This window comes from Lissotriton vulgaris, chromosome 3_2 (assembly GCF_964263255.1).
Source record: "Lissotriton vulgaris chromosome 3_2, aLisVul1.2, whole genome shotgun sequence".
Taxonomy (NCBI): Eukaryota; Metazoa; Chordata; class Amphibia; order Caudata; family Salamandridae; genus Lissotriton; species Lissotriton vulgaris.
This window is the reverse complement of record NC_141690.1, coordinates 75,744,513-75,764,147: the sequence shown is the minus strand read 5'-3', so window position 1 is coordinate 75,764,147 and position 19,635 is coordinate 75,744,513.

Genomic DNA, 19,635 nt, shown 5'->3' with positions numbered 1-19,635 from the left:
TGCAAAATGTCTTAGATACTCTCCATGAGAAAGGTGGGGTAGAACTGACACAATCACAGATGCCCACCACCCAAGATAATACTGAACTCATTTCTACACCTGATAACTTGACCTCTGTAACCAGTGCTAACACCGTGATCACACCCTTCAGACCTAAATCTAGATACAGATCTCAGCTACCACAGGACAATATAGATCTGTTCCATGACCTGGTTAATAATGAAATGCTTAAACTACTTAACAGGCCTTTAAGTAAACAAAACATCACACCTGAAATGAGGGCGGCACTGACGGAATTAAAGAATGACGACTCAATCGCCATAAAGCCCTCTGACAATGGAGGAAATGTAGTTTTGTGGGATAAGAAAATGTACATCAATGAAGCAATGAGACAGCTATCTGACACCGCATGCTACACTAGAGTGGACCATACATATTTAACCAAACTACAGAGTATAGTACACCAGCACATCCGAGGGTGGGCTAATGAGAAGCTGTTAAATTAGGATGAGTCCAAATTTCTTATCAATGACAATCCCACTACACCCACATTTTACCTTTTACCGAAGGTACATAAGAACCAGACACAACCACCGGGGAGAGCCATAGTGTGCTCTATCAATAGCCTATTAGAAAATGTTTCGCATTACGTAGACTACTTCCTCAAAAATTATGTAAAAGATCTCACATCACACTTAGAAGACACCAAGGACTTCCTACAGAAAGTAGAGAATATCAACTGTGAGTCTCACTTTTGGCTAGTGTGTTTAGATGTTGAGAGCTTATACACATCCATTCGACACAAGGATGGTTTGAGGGCATGCAAATACTTTCTAAGAACAAGAAGTAGACATCTGGAAGCACACTCTAAAATGTTACTCCAAATGATAGAACTGTGTTTGGAGGAAAATGTTTTTTTATTTAACGGGGCATTGTACAAGCAAATCCAGGGCACATCGATGGGCACCTGCTTTGCCCCCAGCTATGCCAATCTATTGGTAGGCTGGTGGTAGGAGCAGGTGCTCAGGAGTGATGCCCTGGAACACTGGACTACCTGCATGAATGTTTGGCTCCGCTATATTTATGACGTCTTTTTTGTATGGGAGGTGAGAGAACAAAAACTACTTAAGTTTGTGGATGCACTCAATTTGAACTGTCTGAATCTAAGATTTACCATGCAACACAGTTAGAAGACCATTGACTTTCTTGACATAAAACTTAAAATTGTTGAGAATAAGATTGAGACAGAAATTTTTAGGAAAGAAACAGCCGGGAATTCTGTACTCCACTCCACAAGCTGTCACCCCCCAGTTTTAGATGGGCAATTCCTTTTGGCGAGTTTCTTCGCGCCAAGAGAAACTGCAGTACTAAAGAGATATTCACGAAACACAAAGAATCAATGCATAAAAGGTTCACTGTGAGAGGCTACCACCCCAATATGCTCAAGAAAGGAGAAGAGAGGGTGGCCTTAACCCCTTCACCGCGGGGCTAATTCCCCTGTTGTGCGGGGGGAAGGGGGCCGCGCACGGTGCCACGGTGCTGATGACGAGCCCAGGCTCGTCATGCACCACGGTGCTCGTGTGCTCATGACGAGCCTGGGCTCGTCATGAACCCGCCCGCGCAATGGAACACTCAGCACAGTGGGGGAATTAGCCCCGCGTGTGAGCGTTCCACGGCTCATGACGAGCCCCGGCTCGTCATGAGCACACGAGCACCGTGCTGCATGACGAGCCTGGGCACGTCATCAGCACTGCAGGGGTTAATTGATCGAAAAGATGCATTATTCAAAACACCTAAAACCACACACATGATATCAAAAGCTCCTATAAGATTAATAACAACTTACAACACCCAATCCCCCGCGTTCAGCCAGATTGTAAGAAAGAGATGGGACATCCTTTTACAGGATAAAGCCCTAAAGGATCGACTAGGTCCACATCCATCAATAACCTACAGAAAAGGTAAATCCATCAAAGACCTGATAGTCCATAGCCACTTGGAAAAGAAGAAAACATGGCTTGCGGAGAAGGGAGGATTTTTTAAGTGTGGAAAATGCAAGACCTGTAGCCACAGCTCTAACGTCAGGGAGGTACAAATCAACAGAGTTAAGAAGAGGTGGTAAATCAATAAGAACATCCAACGCACCACAGACCACGTAATCTATGTAGTGACATGCCCTTGCGGCAAATGGTACATTGGTTCAACCACCTTCCCCGTCAAAAAGCGAATCCTTGAGCATTGGCGTGCAATCATGAACAAGGACTTCGCCTATAGCACGGCTAAACATTTCCACCAATACCATGATGGGGATTGGACCAAGGTGAAGTATTTTGCCATTGAGTCAATTCCAAAACACGAGAGAGGAGGAGACCGCTTAACAGCATTGCGCAGGGCAGAATACAGGTTCATTCTACAGGCAGACTGTATCGTACCTTTTGGGATGAACATTGATGAAGAGATGTACGTACACTTACGAATAACCTGACCGAGACCTTCAAAATCCCCTTCTTGATACTCAGATTCCATGACAAATCTGATTTTTAATTGTTTATTATTATTTTTGTTGCATCTTTGGTGTTTTGTTGATGTAATACAACCTTGGTAAATCAAGGTAAATGAGGAAACCACACAAAGTAATAATGTTAACATAGAATAGGGCATGATTAAGTTGTTAATCAGAATTACCTCTTTGTATCTATTAATCTAATCACAACTTTCTCCCTTTCATCCCTTTCATCTCTCTAGAAACCGTGCTGTTGCTGAAGGAATAAAACACACCACAGATAGAAAATAATGTTACGAGCACTACCATTCCACGAAAACTTACAAATTACGACTAAGAGCACGGGGTAGTATCTTGAAATAATAAGAGATGGGATTAGAGGATGAACTTACATGAATTCTTTGAATGTTCCTTTATTATATATATTTTTTTTGATGGCCTAGAGTACATGACTATTCTAATAATAGTGGGAATAGATATATGGATGTTGGGTGTGAACCTAGAGTGTGAATAGATCAGGGACAATATTAATACATGGGTGGTTTTAACCTATAAATTTTGGGGTACTATACCCAAATTTACCCTGTTATTTTCTTCTCTCTTCTTTAACTCTCTCTCTCCCCTCCTATGTCTCTATCTCAGTTTTTACTGCCCTGATTTTTTCTTTCTCATTTCATCTCATATCTTTCCCCTACCTTGTTAAAATGGGTACTATACCATTATGCGAGCTATCGCTTTAAATGTTTTGTTATCACAATACCAAGTACTGTATTACACCAAACACTTGGAAGACGTGCACCTGTTATTTAATTTACGTTATTATTTATTAAACTGCACTGTTAAGAGATCTGTGTGATAATGCAAACACAGAGTCTTTCTTCCTTTGTTTTCATTCCTTTTGCTATAACAGCTGACTAACGAATGTGGTGGTCATGTGACCAAGAGCATGTGAGCTCGAAACGCGTCTTTATGTGCCCGATTAAAAATATCTAAACGTACCCGGCTGGTGTGGCTTGTCGTCCTTTCGAAAAAGTGAGGAGGAATCTGTGGATCATCTTACGAGAATAACATAATGTTCCAAGTATTATGTTTGCACACGCAATAGCATTCTGTTTTTCAATCCTGCCTGTGCTGCGCGTAATACATGCACCACGGCAGCGAGCGCACTGAAGAAATTATGTTCGTTCTTTCCCATCCGGCCATCCTTTATGAGCAATGCCGGTTTCACACTGAGTCACCACATTTACCTAAGACCAGATTAATAAACCACGAGACAAAGGCTTAAACTCCGGCCCAAATAATAAAATTGAGCATGTTTAACCTGTGCTGCGCGTAATACATGCACCACGGCAGCGAGCGCACAAAATGAATAATGTCCGTTCTTTCCCATCCGGCCATCCTTTATGAGTAATGCCGGTTTTACACTGAGTCACCGCATTTACCCAAGGCCAGATCAATAACCACGAGACAAAGGCTCAAACTCCCGCCCAAATAATAACATTGAGCATGTTTAACCTTTAAGATTCCCAGCCACACAGCGCCGATGAACTTACTGTGCCTGAGCAAAGGCAGCATGGCAAGGTTTCTCGCCTCTAACGAACGTCTCTGCTTGAAGCGCTCTGTCTCCCAGACACGCACTCAGCGTTCACACGAGGCTTCAGCTAAACTGAGAGACAAACAGGCAAACCAGATGGACTACCATTGTGGGACCTTTATGTGGGAACATTCATGGCACAATAACTCAAAAGGGAAATAGTAGCAAGTTACGTTAACCAAGAAAACACTTTCTTTTTTGCTTTCCTGTTTTTCACTAAGGATGTCACCATGTTTTAAATATGACCTCATGTCGGCTGTGCATTTTAACATGCTATATTAAGGAAAGGTCATAAATTATGTTGACACTAGGTGCTGGTGAAATATGCAACTTTATAAAAATGTTTAAAAAAACTAATTCTGAAGTAATGCTTGTTCTGGGTGCATAAATGTATAACATTATACAATACAGGTTCAGCCACATTGTAACCATGGCAAAATCCAGTTCCAACCTGTACCTTAATTGAACTCAATTGAATGTCACGCCCAGTTCCCTGTGCATATGTAAACGCTCAAAATTCTTATGCAGATGTAGTGAACAAGGCGGCAACGCCGAAACGCGTCTAAGCAGACACTGATCTAGGAATAAAAGTTTGGATTCAGATTCACGGAGTCAGCGCCTTCTTCAATCGTATGAGCATGGTATGAAAGAATAAATAGGGTGGAAGTCCTGGAAACCCAACGCTGACCCTCCTCGATATGGCTGCTCTGAGCACAGAAGGACAACTGCTGGTATTTCTTTGAAACAAGACACTCAGAGCCCCCCGGAACCTGCAAGAGCCAAAGACCCGAGTGACCTGTGAAAACAGTGGGACGCTATCTGTCTGGAGATCCACGACGGCTGGAGGGTGGTCTGAGATTTCCAGGTAAGACTGCTGACAGCTGGAAGTAGCGGGAAGCGGGTGAAAAGTGTTCGGTTCATGGGAGAGGGAGACCCGGTGTTTGAGCATTATACACACGGGCAGTGAATCTATACAAACTAAAATCAATAACTAAAGCACTATCAGAATGTCTGCCGAATGGGAAAGGGAGAGAGAGGAAGCAGCTGTTGATGTATTTACAGACACCGATACAGGCAAAGGCAGCAAAAAACTCCCCAATGCCCAGGCACAACCTACAACTCTGGATGAAACAAATAAACTACTCATAGAATTGGAAAAACTCCGCAAAAAAGAGACCGGAAAATGGTGGGAAGTCAAGTCACTCACAAGGTACCTGGAAGTTGGAAGAATCCCCAGAGGGCTCAGGATTCTAGTGGCCCCCACATACGAAGACCCTGACCCAGAAATGTTACAAATGTGGGCAGACAACAGTGCTAAATCTTCGGAAAACATGCTGAGGATTCTAATTCAATTTGCAGGAAGTGACAGACAAAAAATGATATCCCGTATCAATGAAATAATGCAGTTACTTGAACAGAAACCAAATCAGGAAGAAATCACAAAAAGTCTCAATGAGATCAAAGAAAGAGTCCTTAAACATGAAACAGACATCAAGGAACGTAAAGCAATAAAATTCCAGCGTGATCGCAACGACTACATGAGTGGACGAATCTACACGTTCGCTAAAAAGTACGACCAAATAAGAAGGCAATCCCCCAAACCACAGCCCAGCGGGTCAAATGTGACAGTGGAAATAAGTGAAAATGAACTCAGTTCTGAGTATGAAACCGATGGGGAAAACAGCTATAGCACTGGCCCACCACCAACCCCTGCACAAGAATTGGCTTTTTTAAGAATACAACGCCTCAGAACACTGAGGCCCCGTTTTCCTTCGAAACAAGAGCAAGGAATAGACAGAGGGAAACCACACAACAAAAACCAAAAACAACAACCAAAAGCCGGAGAAGAAAAAATAGAAGGTGGAGAAAAACAAGGCCAAAACCAACAGCAGAACAAATCACAAAACAGAAGATATCGACGCCGATAATGGAAGTACAAAATGAAATAGACAACACAGTCATAAATTTAACAGATATGGAATTTAATGCACAAGAACTCTCAATTTTATCCCTAGGATTATCATACTGTTCCAACACTAACTTTGACTATGCACAAACTCGGATTGATTTGTTTCAGTATGTTCGGAAACTTAAACTGCAAAAATATTTTATAAATGCCAAGAAACGCCCAAATATGATGGTACAAACGGAAGATCCAGACCGAAACCTATCAGTGGCGAATATGGAAGCCCTACAAACACTAATTGATCTAGAACAAGAAACAACGGGAGAGGGGATCACAGCCAGCGGAGCAGCCACTGTGTCAGAACTCAACATATATGAGTCAGTCAAAACGACATTCGAACCAAAATCACAATTTATGCCTTTGATGCCAAAAGACAATCTAGATCTATTTTCAGACAATGTCATAAAAGACCTCAAAGATCTGTCGCTACAAAGTACCAAAGAGTTTTGGAAAGAAAATGAAGACCACAGAAGGAAATATAATAATCTGATGGCGAGGATAAAATCGAGATCAGATGTGGTAGTTAGATGGTCAGACAAAGGGGGAAATGTGGTACTTTGGCCCCTACAAATGTACAATAAGGAAGCCCTCACTCAACTTCAAGACAAAGATTGTTACATGAGGGTAAGTCCTACTCACAATGTAGGCATACAAGAGAAATATAACAATGAATTATACAAATGGAAAGGAATGGGCCTCCTCAGTAAGGACGAGTTTGAATATCTAAAAAATGACTACCCAGTAACACCGCAATTGTATCTCATCCCCAAGGTCCACAAGAATGAAACAACACCGCCTGGGAGGCCGATAATATCAGCAATTGGCAGCCTTTTTGAAAAGACAAGCATTTTTGTAGATTCTTTCCTGCAACCAGAGGTAAAAAAACTCCCGGCCTACGTGAGAGATACGAGTGATTTCTTATCCAAGATCTTTGATATAGAATGGCACGACGACTACAAATTTATGACATTGGATGTCCAATCCCTGTACACCAGTATCAGACACAGAGATGGACTCAGAGCAATGAAATACTACTTGGGAAGCAGACCTATAGAACTATACCGCCATACAGAGATGTTAATGGAAATGGCGGAGTGGTGTCTGACAAACAATACGTTCATCTTTGACAGATTACACTATAAACAACTACAGGGATCAGCCATGGGAACTTGCTTCTCCCCCAGCTATGCGAATTTGCATATGGGCTGGTGGGAGGAGCAGGTACTGAAAGTCCAACATGCAGAGACTATGAGAAATAACGTAGTGATGTATAAAAGATACATCAATGACATTTTCATCCTATGGCAAGGCAGTGTTGAAGAGGCTGAATGTTTTGCTCTGGCTTTGAATGAAAATACTCTGAATTTAAAATTTACATGTAACACCAATGCTGACAATATCCAATTTCTTGATCTTGAACTATATGTACAAGACAACATGATACAAACACGCACATATAGAAAAACAACTGCAGGCAACTCCCTTCTACATGCGCACAGTTTCCACCCCACACCACTAAAACAATCAATTCCCTATGCCGAGTGCCTGAGAATGACACGGAATTGTAGCACCACTGAAGGACTTTCAAATGCAAAACAAGAGCTTTTCTCACGACTCAGGAGAAGGGGTTACACAGCCAGCACCTGCCAGAGGGCAGAGGATAAGTGCAGAGAGAAAAACAGGAAAGATCTGATTTTCCCTAAAAGTAAGGAAAAAGAAGGGGACGATCACAGCAAAAATCCCCCAAGACTGATAACCGGGTATAATAGATACCATAGTAACCTAAGAAAAATCCTGAGAAGACATTGGCCTTTGGTCCGTAGTGATGCAAACATAGGTGAAACGGTAGGAAAAAGCCCTTTGATAACATTTAGAAAAGCGAAATCAATGAGAAATGAGATTGTCTGTAATGCGCCAATACAGAAAAAAACTAAGAATTGGCTAGATTCCCAGAAAGGATTTAGGAAATGCTCCAAGTGCAAGGCTTGCACCCATGGAGTAAACACCACTAAAGTGTGCGTCCCATTTAGGACCAAGCCCTATTTCCTAAGGGACTCATTTACATGCAAAACTGATTTTGCAGTATATGTGCTTGTATGTACATGTGGCAAGAGATATGTAGGTTCGACTATTCACCCAGCACACGTACGGATCTTTCAGCACTTGCGAGCAATCGCGAGCAATGACCCGACGTACCCTGTGGCCAGACACATACATGAGGTCCATAAAGGCAATACCAATAACATACAATATTTTGTTATTGACAGTATTCCAAGAAACCCAAGGGGAGGTAATCGCCCATTGGCGTTACGCCGTTTAGAGTCAAGGTATATCATACTTCTAAATTCTAAAATCCCATTTGGTCTAAATGCGGATGAAGCCCTCAGTGTCCACCTGTAACATAAAGCGCTCAGTAGTGTTCTCCTCCTCTCTCCTAGTACCATTCGAATAACATCTGCAGTTCACGCACTACACCCCTCACGGGTTTCACATATGGGCACAATTAGAGCACACTACGGACAGAAGTTATGCCAGTAGTACACATATTGATACCACATCCAGTCCTTTCACATTCACCCTTGGTTAACACGCAGCTACCACCTTGCATCCCTATGCCATGCAGCCTAAATAAGCATTTATACCATGTGTAATTTATGTCTATTGTGGTCCTCTGTGCACACTTGGGTCAAGATAGAGCACTCATGCAGATTACCGCGTTATTAGTTTCTTGCTCAATTCAACTGCGCCTGCCCACTAGGGCAGCATCTTACGAGAATAACATAATGTTCCAAGTATTATATTTGCACACGCAACAGCATTCTGTTTTTCAATCCTGCCTGTGCTGCGCGTAATACATGCACCACGGCAGCGAGCGCACTGAAGAAATTATGTTCGTTCTTTCCCATCCGGCCATCCTTTATGAGCAATGCCGGTTTCACACTGAGTCACCACATTTACCTAAGACCAGATTAATAAACCACGAGACAAAGGCTTAAACTCCGGCCCAAATAATAAAATTGAGCATGTTTAACCTGTGCTGCGCGTAATACATGCACCACGGCAGCGAGCGCACAAAATGAATAATGTCCGTTCTTTCCCATCCGGCCATCCTTTATGAGTAATGCCGGTTTTACACTGAGTCACCGCATTTACCCAAGGCCAGATCAATAACCACGAGACAAAGGCTCAAACTCCCGCCCAAATAATAACATTGAGCATGTTTAACCTTTAAGATTCCCAGCCACACAGCGCCGATAAACTTACTGTGCCTGAGCAAAGGCAGCATGGCAAGGTTTCTCGCCTCTAACGAACGTCTCTGCTTGAAGCGCTCTGTCTCCCAGACACGCACTCAGCGTTCACACGAGGCTTCAGCTAAACTGAGAGACACACAGGCAAACCAGATGGACTACCATTGTGGGACCTTTATGTGGGAACATTCATGGCACAATAACTCAAAAGGGAAATAGTAGCAAGTTACGTTAACCAAGAAAACACTTTCTTTTTTGATTTCCTGTTTTTCACTAAGGATGTCACCATGTGACATCCTTAGTGAATATGACCTCATGTCGGCTGTGAATTTTAACATGCTATATTAAGGAAAGGTCATAAATTATGTTGACACTAGGTGCTGGTGAAATATGCAACTTTATAAAAATGTTTAAAAAAACAAATTCTGAAGTAACGCTTGTTCTGGGTGCATAAATGTATAACATTATACAATACAGGTTCAGCCACATTGTAACCATGGCAAAATCCAGTTCCAACCTGTACCTTAATTGAACTCAATTGAATGTCACGCCCAGTTCCCTGTGCATATATAAACGCTCAAAATTCTTATGCAGATGTAGTGAACAAGGCGGCAACGCCGAAACGCGTCTAAGCAGACACTGATCTAAGAATAAAAGTTTGGATTCAGATTCACGGAGTCAGCGCCTTCTTCAATCGTATGAGCATGGTATGAAAGAATATATATATATATATATATATATATATATATATAGATATATATATATATATATATATATATATATATATATAAATATATATATATATATATATATATATATATATATATATCTATATATATATATAGATATATATAGATATATATAGATATATATCTATATATATCTATATATATATATATATGCAGCTTTTTGTGGGATCCGAGGTAACGGAACAGCTCTGGTCCCCGCAGCCAAGGAGCATTTCGGTGCTGCTGCATTCGCAGTCCGTGACTGCACGGAGGGATCGGCATCACGGCTTCACTGCAGCTGAGTCTCCACACCGCTATGGACTTTGAGAATTGCGATGAGACGTCTAGGGGGCCTGGTAGAACCTTGGAGCAGTGAGGACACTGTTTAATTTGAACTGCACCTACACAAGCTTATCACGATCGCCAGCACTCTATTTTGGGGTTTTATCAAGCAACTGATAACGCTTACCTGGCAGCCAAGATGGTGCATGCTGGGAAACGAAGTCTTCTACTAGACAGCGTGCAGATGTTCAGGATATTCAGCTCAGCTGGGCTTCCACCAATGGCAGCAAGATGGATCACAGATAAGCTACAGGTGGCAGCAGTCGGTGTTTGGCATTTGATAAAGGGACTTTTCCCGAAACGCGTCATGCCTCCAATGCTGTAATAAAGTTCTTCCTTCATGACCCCCTGCTTGTGTCCCTCCGGTTCTTTCCTTTGTGAAGAGAATCTTTCCTGGATATATATATATATATATACATATATGTTGTTATCCTATTTATACGTACGCAAAGTGGGCTGGGCTTGTGGACGCCAGGCCAGTGTAGGGGTGTGAATATTTGGTCCGGGTATCTGGGCGTTGTTCAGTTCCTGCCTGGCCAGGATATATATATATATATATATATATATATATATATATATATATATATATATATATATATATATATATATATATATATATATATATATATATATATATATAATTCACACCCCTACGCTGGCCTGGCGTCCACAAGCCCAGCCCACTTTGCGTACGTATAAATAGGATAACGACAACGCCACATGTCCCAGTTCTTCCACACAGCCTCAGATGATATAGCCGCTCCACCTCGCATATCACAATGCACAAAAAAGAAGGAATCCATGAGGTGTACACCATCCTGGCAATCAACACTGCCTCTAACTTGTGAACCCTACTGCCCGTCATGTTTCAAAAGAGATCCATGAGGTGTACACCATCCTGCAATCAACACTGCAACTGCAACTGATTTGTGAACACTGCTGCCCGTAGTGTTTGCAAACACAACAATGACAGCAGATGAGCAGTGGGGCCTGGGTGCACAGCGGCTCCAATTGAGCTTGGTGCTGTGGGAGGGGTGGGCTGCATCAGCTTGAGTGCGCAGATGCGAACTAGCAAAGTTGCTGTGCGTAATGATGTGATATCTGAACTTATTCAGTCACATCTCTGTCTCATTTTAAAGACCTACTGGACCGTACTGTAGGCCTGAGCCAGCGGGAAGCGCTGCCCTACAGACACGTGCTGAGCACAGTGCTGCGGGAGGGGTGGGGTGCATCAGCCTGGGTGCGCAGGTGCAAACAAGTAATAATGCTGTGCGTAATGATGTGATCTCTGACCTCAGTCAGTAACATGTCTGTCTCATTTTATGGACCTGCTGGACCGTACTATAGGCCTGAGCCACCGGCATGGCTGCCCTACAGAAACGTGGTGTTGGCTTTTAGGGCACCGTAGTGAGCTCATTACTAAGTGTACATGCACACCCGCTTCCAACACCGCATTACACGCACTCATTATCCTTCTAGAAACCACTCTATTACTTTGTATCTGAACGTTGGTATAACATATTATTATTTCACCTTGGGTATGCTTATGCACTTCAACACCTCTTTGAACACAATTACCACTAACAGTTGGTAGATCATACTTCAAAATCGAAGGATGCACTCAACTGGTATATTCTATTAAGCTTGAAATAAACCTTCATTTACCTCCAGACGTTTCCTCCATTAAATTATTCCCCCCTTTCCAGACACTAAATGGATTGAGCCAAAATGGGCGGAGTGGGTGCTCACCCCATGATGATGCACTTGGCATTCTGACGCCTTCCATCGTGGTATCAAGACACCATCCCCCGACCGGAGGCCTCCTCTCCTACTCTACAAAGGTACCCCGGAATCGGAGCTTGCACCAACACGTCGTTGGTCACACCGATGGTGGCAGGTGAGCAATGAAGCCTCAGTGCGCAGGTGCACAGGACCTACAATTGAGCACAGTGCGGGGGAAGGTGCGGGTGTGCAGCATCATGGGTGCACAGGTGCAGGCAAGCGATGTTCCCGTAGCTAATAATGTAATCTCAGGCCTCATTCATATGTTTCATTTTAACGACTTGCTGGGCCACACTCTTTCTGAAAGACCTCGGCGTTCTAGACAAACGGGTGACAGGGGATAAACACTGAGGACTGGGTGAAGTAGTCCGACGCTCTGTCTCCTCCTCCCTCTGTTCTTTTGACTCTCCCTCCCCTTCTCCCTTCCACCCACTCCCTCTCCCTCCCATTCTCTCTATCTTCCTTTCATTCGGACTACCTTTCTTTTCCTCTTCACATGGCACACATACTTATGTTTCATTTTTGTCTTGCAGGTTTTGTACACTGCTTCCGGAGGAGTCCCACCCACTTATTTCATGTTATACAGTTGTTTGTTCAAATAAAGTTGTGTTTCCATTTATTTGTGTTGTTTTAATGAAGGTTTTTTTAAACTAAATAAGTGAGTGTATGGGTTTTCTTTTTCTGACAACACTTGTCTGTAGTTTATTGTGAAAATTGGCTGTGTATAGGAGGTTATGAGGGAAAACAGACTATTACATGAATGAAGCCTGCGTAATTCTACAACTACAAGGGTTCTATGAGTGTATCACTTCATAATACCATGAGTACTGGCCGTGTGATTACAGAACCAAAAAGACACTGCCTAGGACCACCAAGCTCCAGGGACTGCCGAGGCCCACCCTGCATATTTAAGGTGGCGATCCCCGGACTTCAGTTGGCCGTGAAGCCCCCAGAACAATTAGTAAACAATACCCAGGTAGGTGGTGATCCCCTAGGTGGCGAAACGTCTAATTTACATGTGACATTAAGATCCCCAGTACAACAGAAACCCCACAATATATTAAGTCAAGTCAAGTCAAGTCATAAAATTTGTATAGCGCACTACATACCCAGAGGGTTTCAAGGCGCTTAGGAAGGGGAGGAGGATTATTTGTCAAATATCCACGTTTTAAGCTGCTTTCTGAACGCTAGGTGATTCTGGGTGAGGCGAAGGTAAGCGGGGAGTGAGTTCCAAGTTTTGGCAGCCAGGTATGAAAAGGATCTGCCTCCCATGGTGGTCTTGTTGATGCGAGGTACAGTGGCGAAGGCTTGGCTGGAAGAGCGAAGTTGGCGGGAGGGGGTGTAGAAGGACAGTCGAGAGTTGAGGCAATCTGGTCCGATGTCGTAGAGTGATTTGTGTGCGTGGGTTAGCAGTCGGAAAGTGATCCTCTTATTGACGGGTAGCCAGTGGAGGTCTTTAAGGTGACCAGAGATGTGTTCGTTGCGTGGGATGTCTAATATGAGCCTGGCTGAGGCGGCTGCTGTGCATTTTCCCCTCCTGTGCTGATTTATGGTGAACTCCTCTATTCATGACGAGCTCAGCTCGTCATCAGCACACCTCAACTGTGCCTCATGACGAGCTGAGCTCGTCATGAGCATGGAAGGTGTTAAGAGGATTGGCGACGGAACATTACCCACCTGGGGCCTCATTTAAATGAACGGGGGAGACCCCGCTTCTTTTTTCTTTTTTCTCAATTTTTACCATCTGGATCCGCTCTATTAAACCAATACGAGGTTTTCTCCTCTCGCTTCAACTAGTGAAACAAGGATTTTCTATCACAGGGTGGAAGCCATGCACCCGCCCTCTAATAGCAAACATAAATGTTCCGCGGATGCACACCTCGGGATATTGTATGGGCTGTGCCTCGGAGGTCGCATTGCTTAGGACCATGATGCATTGGTTAGTATAAACGCATACTAACACTACTTACACATGTGAAGTACAGCGACCATAGTGTAGTGAAGAAGCAGAGGAAGTGCAAAATCTAAAAATATAAATCCTACCAGGGGTCTGATGACATAGTTTAATGAGCCGACAACCCTAGGATGAGTAGAAACAGCTACACGAAGAAAACGCGTCTTCAGCACAATGTAACCAACTTTGAAATATTGTGGAGTGCTACGTTCTTTTTACCTTCTCCCGCTTGATGCCAAATTTATGTAGTGAAGAGGCAGACAGCAGTGGATCCGACAAGTAGATTTATTGCAGGAAAACAAGACACCTTAAACACCCGCCAACAGGAGCAGACAGCAAGGCAACCGTCTTCTCCAGCACCGTGTACAAACTCCCCAAGGTTCCCCTCATGACAGTCCTACATTCTAACATTACATACTTCTAGTAGAATTGCATACTAACATTCTACATTGGAATACTACACAGAACAAATGACTTTGCAGCAATGATCTCATGGTTTCATCCAGGAGCCTTGAGACCGGTAGGGGTGAGTAGTTCACTTCCCACTCTCTGTATTATATAAACGCAAGCTAACACTACTTCCACGGGTATACTACAGTGCCCAGAGCAAATCCCTTTACCGCAATGAGCTCACAATGTATTTAGACTCACGGTTTAATCCCCGAGTCTTCAGACCAGTAGGAGAAAATAGTTTGCTACCCACTCCTTATATACTATAAACGCATACTAACACTACTTGCACAGTTATACTACAGCGGCTAGTATCCTACAGTGCCCAGTGCTCATCACTTTACAGCAATCAGCTTGGTGTCATCCCTGAGTCTTCACGCCGGTAGGCGTGAGTACTTCGCTTCCCGCTGCCGGTATGTAGTATAAACGCACAATAGCAGTCAGTAGTTTGCTTCCCACTCCCTGTATGGTATAAACACCTACTAACACTACTTGTACATGTATACTACAGTACCCAGAGTCCATCCCTTTACAGCAATCACCTTGGTTTGAACCCCGAGTCTTCACACCAGTAGGCGTGAGTACTTCGCTTCCCTCTTCCTGTACAGTATAAATGCACAATAGCGGTCCGTATTTCCCTTCCCACTCCCTGTATGGTATAAATACCTACTAACACTACTTGCACATGTATAATACAACAACCAGAGTACTTCACTTTACAGCAATGAGCTCACGGTTTAGGCTCTCGGTTTCATACCGAGTGTGGCAGCATATCATCTCAGCGCCATGTCACTCTGAGCAACACCGCTCTTTCAGACCGGTAGGAATGACTACGTCGCTTCGCACTCCTCAACAGAGTTTACAGTGCTCCTACACTTCTTTCCTACTTTTTTCACCCTTTTTTCCCCTTAATCACTTCAACGGAATCACAAAATGGCGGCCAACACTTCTTAGTTGCAACCGCTCCCAGCGCTCGCAACCAATAAGCAGCAAGCTTGTGCTCGTAACACCTGAACCAATCAGATGGCAGAATTCCCAAATATCGATATCTGTAAATTTTGATATTTCTCCAAAACTACTGAATGGATTTACACCAAATAAAGAAAAGTGTGCTTCCTAGACCTAGACCCTCCTCCCTGCCAAATTTGGGGTGATTCCGTTCATCCGTTCGACCTGTAGCCTTGTCTAAAGTTTCCTATGGAAATTCACATGGAGAAAACAGATTTGGGATCCCCTTTTATCTTGGCCCCCCCTAGACCAATCACTCCCAAACTTTCAACATAGGAGCTGATATGAACAAAGAATTTTGTTTGAAAATTTCATGACAATTCATCAAATGACGTCAAAGTTATAAGCAAAACAAAATAATGCTCTTCCTATGGAAACTTGGTCCTAACTATAGCTACCTACTGGCGACCGCATAGGATATATATATATATATATATATATATATATATATATATATATATATATATATATATATATATTCGCCGAAAAAACCACAGGTTTCAACCAGTTATAGTTAGGAATTAGCATTTAAAAAACCAAATAAATTCACTGAAAAAACCATAGGTTTCACACCCGTTATAGTTAGCTGGAAATTTTACTGACATAAAACCATTGAAATTCCCACGTTATAGTTAGTTGGACTCACTATAACGTGCGCGCCTGCAATGCACTGCTGATGACGTCACATATTACATCACTCATGACATGGTCAGTGACATCACTCATGACATGCCCTAAAAACCCTAATTTTTTCCTAATTTTTTTTTACTCCAGTTGAGCCATTTTCAATTCCCTGTTTTTTGTTTCTCCCCATAAAAATAACAAAAAAATACAAAATCGTTCATAAAAGCCAAAAAAAGTACAAAATGTTAAAAAAACATAAAAAAATATAAAACAACAAAAAGAAGAAAAAAAACAGTCTTTTTAGAACTACCTCCAAATTATAAAAAAAGGCAACATTTTTTTAAAACTCTATCATTCTTTTTTCCCCATGGAACGCTCCCTGGTACGCTCCGCGGTGCGCGTACCGGGCGTTCCCCCCGCGCAAATAAAAAAAATCTGATTGACTGTCAGCCCTTCATCAAAGAAGCATTGGCAGCCATCTTGGGACCAATATGCATGATAGCAATAATTATTTATTTACATAACTGCGCCACGCTCCGTAACGCTGCTGTGCCTTGTCTTTGCTTGCTGCCTATTTCAATTGCATTTGGACTGTGGTGTGCTTCGTAATTTGCATTTGTCAGCGCTCTCAGGCTTTACTTGTTACAGCGCTTCCTCTGCTGGCCTGAAATATTGTAGCCCCATAGCGCTCCATTACCATTTCAGCTTTGGCTGTAGGAGACCCTCGCAGCATTTGTTTACCTGTCTGCCATTTTCTTTGTAATCGTCCCGTCCAAGACCCTCCCTGCACCTCTCTCCCACCTCCCAGCTGACCCTCCCACCCACAGAGATACAGGCTGCGCACCTCCTCGTGTGAATCTGTGACCGCCCTGCTGCTCCCAGAAGTGGTCGCTCCCCCACCTCCTCTCTTCTCCTGGTATTGTACCACTCTGCCGATTTCTGCCTCGCATATTTAATTATTTATTTACATACCTGTGCCACGCTCCGTAACGCTGCTGTGCCTTGTGTTTGCTGCTGCCTATTTCAATTGCATTTGGACTGTGGTGTGCTTCGTAATTTGCATTTGTCAGCGCTCTCAGGCTTTACTTGTTACAGCGCTTCCTCTGCTGGCCTGAAATATTGTAGCCCCATAGCGCTCCATTACCATTTCAGCTTTGGCTGTAGGAGACCCTCGCAGCATTTGTTTACCTGTCTGCCATTTTCTTTGTAATCGGCCCGTCCAAGACCCTCCCTACACCTCGCTCCCGCCTCCCAGCTGACCCTCCCACGCTCCGCCCCCTCCACTTTCCATTTAAGACAGATGTCCCAACGCGCAGCGTCCACGCGCTGCGGCCGCACCAAAGGTAAGCCCGTCTATGCCCGTCTGCGCCCGGACCGCGCCCAGCGCCAGAACCCCTGGTCCCCGCACCACCCACCCCCCCCCCAGCATCACATACGACGTCTCCACCCTCTTAGCACTTAACCCCAGCCGACTCCCTAACTGCGCCCAAGCAGCACCAGGCCACACCCATGGACCTTTCACCTGCCACTCCTGCAATTTCACCTGCATCAAGACCCACACCAACCCCATAAACACCAAACAGAGATCTAACTCCAACCACCTCAAATGCATCCTTCTCAACACCCGCTCGGTTCACAAACACGCCATCGACCTTTGGAATCTACTCGACACCATTTCTCCGGACATCGCCTTCCTAACAGAAACTTGGATGAATACCTCTTCAGCTCCAGACATCACCATAGCCATCCCGGACGGCTACAAGATCATCCGTAAGGACCGCACCATCCAAACAGGAGGAGGCATCGCCATAGTCCACAAGAACACCATCCGCGTCTCAACCAGCTCAGAAGACAACCTCGCTGTAGCCGAACACCTTCACTTCCAGATCCACACCGACCCCAAGACCACACTCAGAGGCACCCTCCTCTACAGGCCACCAGGACCCCGTACAAAATTCAGCGAAGACATCACTGACTTCATCACCCCACACGCCCTCCCCTCAGAAGAATACATCCTTCTGGGAGACCTCAATTTCCACCTGGAAAAGAGCAACAACAGTAACACTACCACCCTCCTGGACAACCTCGCCAATCTCGGACTCAAACAGCTTGTTAACACCTCCACACACTATGCAGGACATACACTCAACCCTATCTTCACTTCCAGCAAGCATATCTCCTTCACGCACACCACACCCCTCCACTGGACGGACCATAGCTGCATCCACTTCATTTACAATAAGACCACAATCCACAACCACCCTCAACCAACTCTGCGAAGAAATTGGAACAAAATCACTGTCGACCAGATCTCCACATCACTGCTTCAAAAACTCCCGGCCTACTCAACGAACCCTAACCAAGCCGCCACCAACTACACACAATGGTTAACCCAAGCCGCCGACAAACTAGCTCCCTTGAAAAAACATCAAATCAAACAAGGCAGCAAGAATGCCCCCTGGTTCAACGATGTCCTCAAAAAATCCAAGAAGCTCTGTCGTTCCCTTGAGAAAACGTGGAAAAAAGACCCAAACACTACCACCCAAGCCGCCTTCAAAAACGCCACCCGCAAACACCACCAACTAATCCGGTCAGCCAGGAAATCAGCACTCAAAGACCGACTAGACAACAACGCCCACAACAGCAAGGAACTTTTCAACATCATCAAAGAATTCACCAACCCCACAGCCAGCTCAAACGACATCACCCCCTCTCAAGTCCTCTGCAACTCCCTCGCCTCATTCTTCCATGACAAAATCGCCGACATTCATAACAGCTTCGACAACCAACCTGTAAACCAGTCAACCTCACCTACCTCCGAACCTGTAACTCCTCCGAATAACCTTTTCGACTGGAACCCAATCACCACAGAAGACACCATTTGCCTAATGAACTCCATCCACTCAGGATCCCCCACAGAACCATGCCCCCATCACATCTTCAACAAAGCAAACTTCATTATCGCACCCCATCTCTGTGACGTCATCAACTGCTCCCTCAACTCCGCCACATTCCCAGAAATCTGGAAGCACGCCGAACTCAGCGCCCTTCTGAAGAAGCCCACAGCTGACCCCACCGAACTCAAAAATTACCGCCCCATCTCGCTCCTCCCATTCCCTGCCAAAGTCATTGAGAAAGCCGTCAACAATCAGCTCGCCGCCTTCCTCGAAACCAACAAATCACTCGACTCCTCACAGTCTGGATTCCGCGTCAAACATAGCACTGAGACCGCCCTCATCGCAGCAACAGACGACATTCGAACACTACTGGACAACGGAGACACAGTCGCCCTCATCCTCCTTGACCTCTCTGCAGCCTTCGACACAGTCTGCCATAGCACCCTGATACAACGCCTCAGAAACATCGAATTCAAGGAAAAGCATTAGACTGGATCATCTCGTTCCTCGCTGGAAGAACTCAGAGAGTCCGCCTCCCG